The sequence below is a fragment of the Heterodontus francisci genome, unplaced genomic scaffold (genome assembly GCF_036365525.1).
Source record: "Heterodontus francisci isolate sHetFra1 unplaced genomic scaffold, sHetFra1.hap1 HAP1_SCAFFOLD_51_2, whole genome shotgun sequence".
NCBI lineage: Eukaryota > Metazoa > Chordata > Chondrichthyes > Heterodontiformes > Heterodontidae > Heterodontus > Heterodontus francisci.
In genome coordinates this window covers 1,836,457-1,842,832 of record NW_027141369.1, presented here as the reverse complement: position 1 = coordinate 1,842,832, position 6,376 = coordinate 1,836,457, and the positions used below count along the sequence as shown (strand labels likewise).

The 6,376-nt window shown below is 43.4% G+C and overlaps 1 non-coding gene across 1 annotated transcript; it reads left to right on the top strand.

Moving 5' to 3' along the window:
• Positions 1-5,331: 5,331 nt before the first annotated feature.
• On the top strand, positions 5,332-5,422 carry trnak-uuu (transfer RNA lysine (anticodon UUU)). The gene is given in 2 exon segments: positions 5,332-5,368; positions 5,388-5,422. It is a non-coding gene; the product is annotated as a tRNA-Lys (tRNA).
• Positions 5,423-6,376: the final 954 nt, after the last annotated feature.

The window sequence follows — 6,376 nt, the reverse complement described above, 5'->3', positions numbered from 1 at the left end:
ACTGACCAGTCAGGTTTCTTTAGCTGCTGTGGAATTTCACTGGAACCCCCCAGCCAATCATCCTGATTTTTTCAGATCAAAGCAACATCCTGCAAATGCTGAAATAAAAACAGAAAGTGCTGGAAATTTTCAGCAGCTCTGGCAGCATCTGTGCTGAGAGAAACACAGTAAACGTTTCAGGGAACTCACCTTTTGTTTCAGCCATCCTTTCAGACTGCTTCTGTCCATCCAATCTCACTTTCGATTCTATTCACATTCTAACCATTCACTATGTTACTACATTTTTCATGAATTCCTCATTTCTTTTATTAATGACAATTTTGTATTTCTGGCCTTTGCTTCAGACACCACCACAAGTGGAATCATGTCTCCATCTACCCAATCAAACCACTTCGCTGTCTCCTCACATTGCAATGTTTCTTTAACCCTGACAGACTGTGGAGTTTCTGCTGCTTAATTGCAGTTCTTGCTTCCTGCCAGTAGATGTCACCTCACTCCAATACAGTGAAGTTTACAAATCTGAGAGAGACACAACAGGAAATAATTGTTCACATAATAGTGAATGTGTGGGATTTAGAAATACTAGGAGTGGAGACGAGTTATTATTGCACTCTGCTATTACATCTTTTATAATGGACTCCAGCATTTTCCCCACGACTGATGTCAGGCTAACCGGTATATAATTCGCTGTTTTCTTTCTGCCTCTTTTTTTAAATAGTGGAGTTACATTAACTACCGTCCAATCCATTTGAAATGTTCCAGAGCCTACAGAATTTTGAAAAAAGACCAGAAATGCATCTGCTATTTCAAGGGCCACCTCCTTGAGTACTCTGGGATGTAGATTATCAGGCCTTGGGGATTTATCGGCCTTCAATCCCATCAATTTCCCAAACATTCCCTACAAATACAGATTTCATACAGTTCCTCCTTCTCATTGGACCCTATGTTCCCCAACATTACTGGGAGGTAATTTGTATCCTCCTTTGTGAAGACAGAACCAAAGTATGTATTTAATTGGTCTGCCATTTCTTTGTTCCCCATTATAAATTCCCCCGTTTCTGACTGTAAGGGGCCCACATTTGTCTTCACTAATCTTTTTCTCTACACATATCTATCGAAGCTTTTACAGTCAGTTTTTATGTTCTCTGCTAGCGTACTCTCATACTCTATTTCCCCCTTCTTAATCAATCCTTTTGTCCTCCTCTGCTAAATTCCAAACTGCTCACAATCTTCAGGTTTGCTGCTTGTTCTGACCATTTTATATTTCTCCTCCTTGGATCTAATACTTTCCTTAATTTCTTTTGTATGCCACAGTTGAGCCACCCTTCCTGTTTTACTTTTGCACAGACAGGAATGAACAATTGTTGTAATTCATCCATGCGCTCTTCAAATGCTAGCCATTGCCTATCCACTGTCAACCCTTTAAGTAACGTTCCCCAATCTATCATCGCCAACTCCCGCCTCATACCTTCATAGTTTCCTTTGTTTAGATTCAGGACCCTAGTCTCGGAATCAACTCTCTCACTCTCCATCTTAATGAAGAATTTTATCATATTATGGGCGCACTTCCCCAAGGGACCCCACACAACAAGATTGTTAACTAATCCTTTCTCATTGCACAATACTCAGTCTAGGATGGCCTGTTCTCTTGAGGTGTTATACACCTCTATCAATTCTCCACTCAATCTCCTTTGATATAGGCAGAATAACCCTCGCTTTTCCAACCTAACCTTGTAACTAAAATCTCCCATCCCTGGATCCATTCTGGTAAATCGCCTCTGCATCCTCTCAAGGACCCTCACATTCTTTCGAAAGTCTGCTGAGCAGAACTGGAAGCAACACTCCAATTGGGGCCTAACCAGAGTTTTATAATGGTTCAGCATAACTTCCCTGCTTTTGTACTCAATGCCTCTATTTATAAAGCCCAAGATCCCATATGCTTTGCTAACCACTCTCGCAATATGTCTTGCCACCTTCAAAGATTGTTGCACATGAACCCCAAGTCCCTCTATTCCAGCACACTCTTTAGAACTGTGCCATTAAGTATATGTTGCCTCTCCCTATTCCTTATGCCAAAATACATCACCTCACACTTGTCACTATTAAATTCCATCTGCCACCTGTCTGCCCATTCTGCTAGCCTATCACTGTCCTGTTGCAGGCAGTTCATATCAACCTCACTGTTTGCCACTCCGCCAAGTTTGGTGTCATCGGCATATTTTGAGATTCTACTCTGTATTCCAAGATCCAAGTCACTTACCTTTAGCAAAAAAAGCAGTGGTTCTAGCACTGACACTTGGGGAACACCACTGTCGACTATCCTCCGGTCTGACCAAGAACCATTTAATATGACTCGCTGTTTTCAGTCTTTAAAACAATTTACTATCCAAATGGACACTGACCCTCCTAATCCATGAACCCCAATTTTGTTACCCACCCTTTTATGTGGTACTTTATAAAATGCTTTCGTAATATCCATATAAACAACATCCACTGCATTCCCTTCATCAGTATTCTCAGATAGTTTATCAACAAATGCAGTTAGATTCGTCAAGCATGAACTCCCATTGATAAATCCATGCCCACTCTCCTGAATAAACTCAAACCTCTCCAAAGGACTTGATTTTTTTCCCTGACCTGTTGATCTCATGCTGATAGCAAGCTCACCATAGAGCATGTATTTGGCAATGTGACCGTCATCCATTTGGCCCAGTCAACAGAGTCACCGCTGACTCAAGAGGGCAAACATGCTGCGGATCCCTGCACGCTGGTGTACTTCCGCATTCGGCACTCTGTCCTGCCAGGAGATGCCCCGTATCCATCTGAGGCAGTGGAGGTGGAAGGTGTTCAGCCGCTTTTTTTGGCTTGTATAAGTTGTTGATGCTTCTCTACTATAAAGGAGGGTGCTGAGAACACAAGCCTGGTGCACGTGGAGCTTTGTTTGCTGTCGGTTCACACTTGTCTTCTTAACTTTGACATGACAGCTGCAGCATTGGCAATCCTGGTGCTGATTTCAGCATCAAGGGCCAGATTGCTGGTGATTGTTGATTGAAGGTATGTGAAGCTGTTGACAACCTCCAAAGTGAGGTTGTCGATGTTGATGGAAAGTGGAGTCTCTACGTCCTGGCCCGTAACTTTCATCTTCCTGATGCTGATTGTCAGTCCAAACTCTTTGCAGGCCAGGGAGAACCGATCTACAAGCTGCTGTGACTGAACTTCATTATGGGATGTCAGCACAGCATCATCAGCAAATAGCAACTCACAGACTAGAAATTTATCCACTTTGGTCTTGGCGCACAGTCTTGCCAAGTTGAACAGCTTGTCGTCAGCTCTGATGTGCAGGTGAACACCTATATCTGAGTAATTGAAAGTGTACAATAGCAGCATGGAGAAGAATATGCCAATTATAAAGGATGTGATAACTAGACAGTTCGAAAATGATGACATGATTGGGCAGAGTCAACATAGATTTATGAAAAGGAAAACAGGTTTGAAAAACCTGTTGAGATTTTTGAGGATGTTACCGATAGAACAGATAAAGGAGAACCAGTGGATGTGTGGTATTTGTATTTTCCTTTGGTAAGGTCCCACACAGGAGGTGAGTAAACAAAGTTAGAGCACATAGGCTTGGGGATAATATACTGATATGGATTGAGAATTGGTTAACAGACTGAAAACAGAGAGCAGGAATAACGGGTCCTTCTCAGGATGGCAGGCTGTTACTATTGGGGTACTGCAAGGATCATTGTTGGAGCCACAGCTGTGAACAACCTATATAAATGATTTGGATGTGGGGATTAAATGTAATATTTCCAAGTTTGCAGATGACACAAAGCTCGGTGAAGTGTGAGTTGTGAGGAGGATGCAGAGAGGCTTCCAGGGGACCTGGAGAGGCTAAGTGAATGGGCAAGAACATGGAATATAATGTGAATAAGTGTGAAGTTATTCACTTTGGTAGAATAAACAGAAAGACAGAGTATTTCTTAAATGGTGAGAGGTTGGGAAGTGTCGATGTCCAAAGGGACCTGGGTGTCCTTGTTCCTGCGACACTAAAAGCTCTTGTGCAGGTGCAGCAATCAATTAGGAAGGCAAATGGTATGTTGTACCCACACGAGGGGTCATGAGTACAGGAGTAAAGATGTCTTGCTGCAATTGTATAGAGCCTTGGTGAATCCGCACTGGAGTATTGTGTACAGTTTAGTCTCCTCATCTTATGAAGGATACACTTGCCATAGAGGGGGTGAAACAGAGGGTCAACAGACTACTCTTTTTTTTGCATTTATTTAATTTCATCTCAGTTTGTTCAGTTTGCTTACCTACTGTTTTTTTCAGGTTTGTACTTCCTGCTGTTCAATATTCAGTCCATTAACACCTAATCTGTACTAATGCTTTGTCTTTCAACACACCATTAACATATTGTTTGCCTTTGCTGCATGGCCTTTTGGTCAGCTATGTGGCCTTGTCCAATCTACACCTTCTCCTTTGTTATCTCTTGCCCCACCCCCACGCCACTTGCTTATAACCTGTGACTTTTCTAATATATGTCAGTTCCGAAGATGGGTCACTGACCTGAAACGTTAACTCTGCTTCTCTTTTCACAGATGCTGCCAGACCTGCTGAGTGGTTCCAGCATTTCTTGTTTTTATGTCACCAGACTAATCCCTGGGATGGTGGGATTGTCTTATGAGGAAACTGGGCCTGTATTCCTTAAAGTTTCGAAGAATGAGAGGTGATCTGATTGAAACTGACAAAATTCTTACAGGGCGTGACAGTGTGGATGTAGACAGGATGTTTGCCCTGGTTGGTGAGTCTAAAACCAAAGGTCATCGTCTCAGAATAAGGAGTAGGCCATTTAAAACTGAGATGGGTGGAATTTCTTCACTCAGACGGTGGTGAATCATTGGAATACTGTGCCCCAGAGGGCTGTGGCAGCTCAATCATTGAGCATGTTCAAGACAGAAATTGACAGAAATCTTGATACTCATGACATCAAGGGATATGGGGATAGCATGGGAAAGGGGCTTTGAGGTAGGTGATCAGCCATGATCGAATTGAATGACAGAGCAGGCTCGACGGGCTGAATAGCTTACTCCGATGTTCCTCTGTTCCTAAGAGAGTTGGCGCCAGCGCGCAGCGCTGCTTTACCCCACTGCTGATCTTGAAAGCGTCTGATGTTGCTCCATTGTAACTGATGGAACTGTGCATGTTCTCGTGGAAAGAAGAGATGATGCCCAAGAGGTCAGGAGGGCAGCCTTTGTTCCATTGCAGTTTTAAAAGGCCGTCTCTGCTGACAAGATCAAAGGCCTTAGTGATGTCAATAAAAATGTGTGAGGCTCTGTAGCGCAATGGATAGCGTGTTGGACTTTTCAATAATGATTAAGACGCTATTCCAAGGTTGTGGGTTCAAATCCCACCAGAGTCCGATTTTGGACCAGAAACAGAGGAGCACAACGGAACAACAAATGAAGAAATGCGCCAAAAGCACAGAATCGGAGACAGAGCGAGAGAGAGAGGAGCAGAGCAGGGGAAAAAAATCGAGGAGTGACATCACAATGGAGAGTGAGAGCATGGAAACAGAGAGCCGCTGGGGTGAGGATACAGGATTTGGTTCTTTCTTCGGTGCAGTGGAAGGAGTTGTTTGGTGAGGATCTGGTAAGCTGTGACATCACAGGCAAGCAGGTAGTTGATTGGTTTGGAAGAACCGACCTGCTTGATGCGCATCTGGTAAGTGATTCAGATCCATTTTAGTCCTAACGTTTAAAATAGTAAACAAACTAGTGGTAAGTTTAATAAAGTATGCAATAAAATGAATAATTGAATAAAATATTTAAGTAGTTAATTGAAACACGTTGAGGATGACAGGACAGGTGATGTGTCACAGCTGCAGCATGTGGGAGTTCCTGGATGCCAGTGTGATCCAGGGCAAACACGTCTGCAGTAAGTGTTTGCGGCTCAAAGAGGGAGAAAAAAGGAATGTAGTGGTAGTAGGGGACAGTATAGTCAGGTGGATTGACTCTGTTCTCTGCAGCAAAAGCAAGAGTCTAGACGGCTGTGTTGCCTGCCGGTGCCAGGATTCAGGACATCTGCTCAGGGCTGGAGCGAAACATACAATGGGAGGGGGAGGATCCAGTCGTCGTGGTCCATGTCGGTACCAAAGACATAGGCAGGACAAGGATAGAGGTTCTGCAAAGTCAGTATGAGGAACTGGGCACCAAATTAAGAAGCAGAACCTCAAAGTTAATCATCTCTGGATTATTACCTGAGCCATGTGCAAATTGGCATAGGACAAATAAGATTAGAGAAAGTAATGAGCGGCTGAAAGACTGGTGTGGTAGTAGTGGGTTCTGGTTCATGGGGCATTGGCACCAGTACTGGG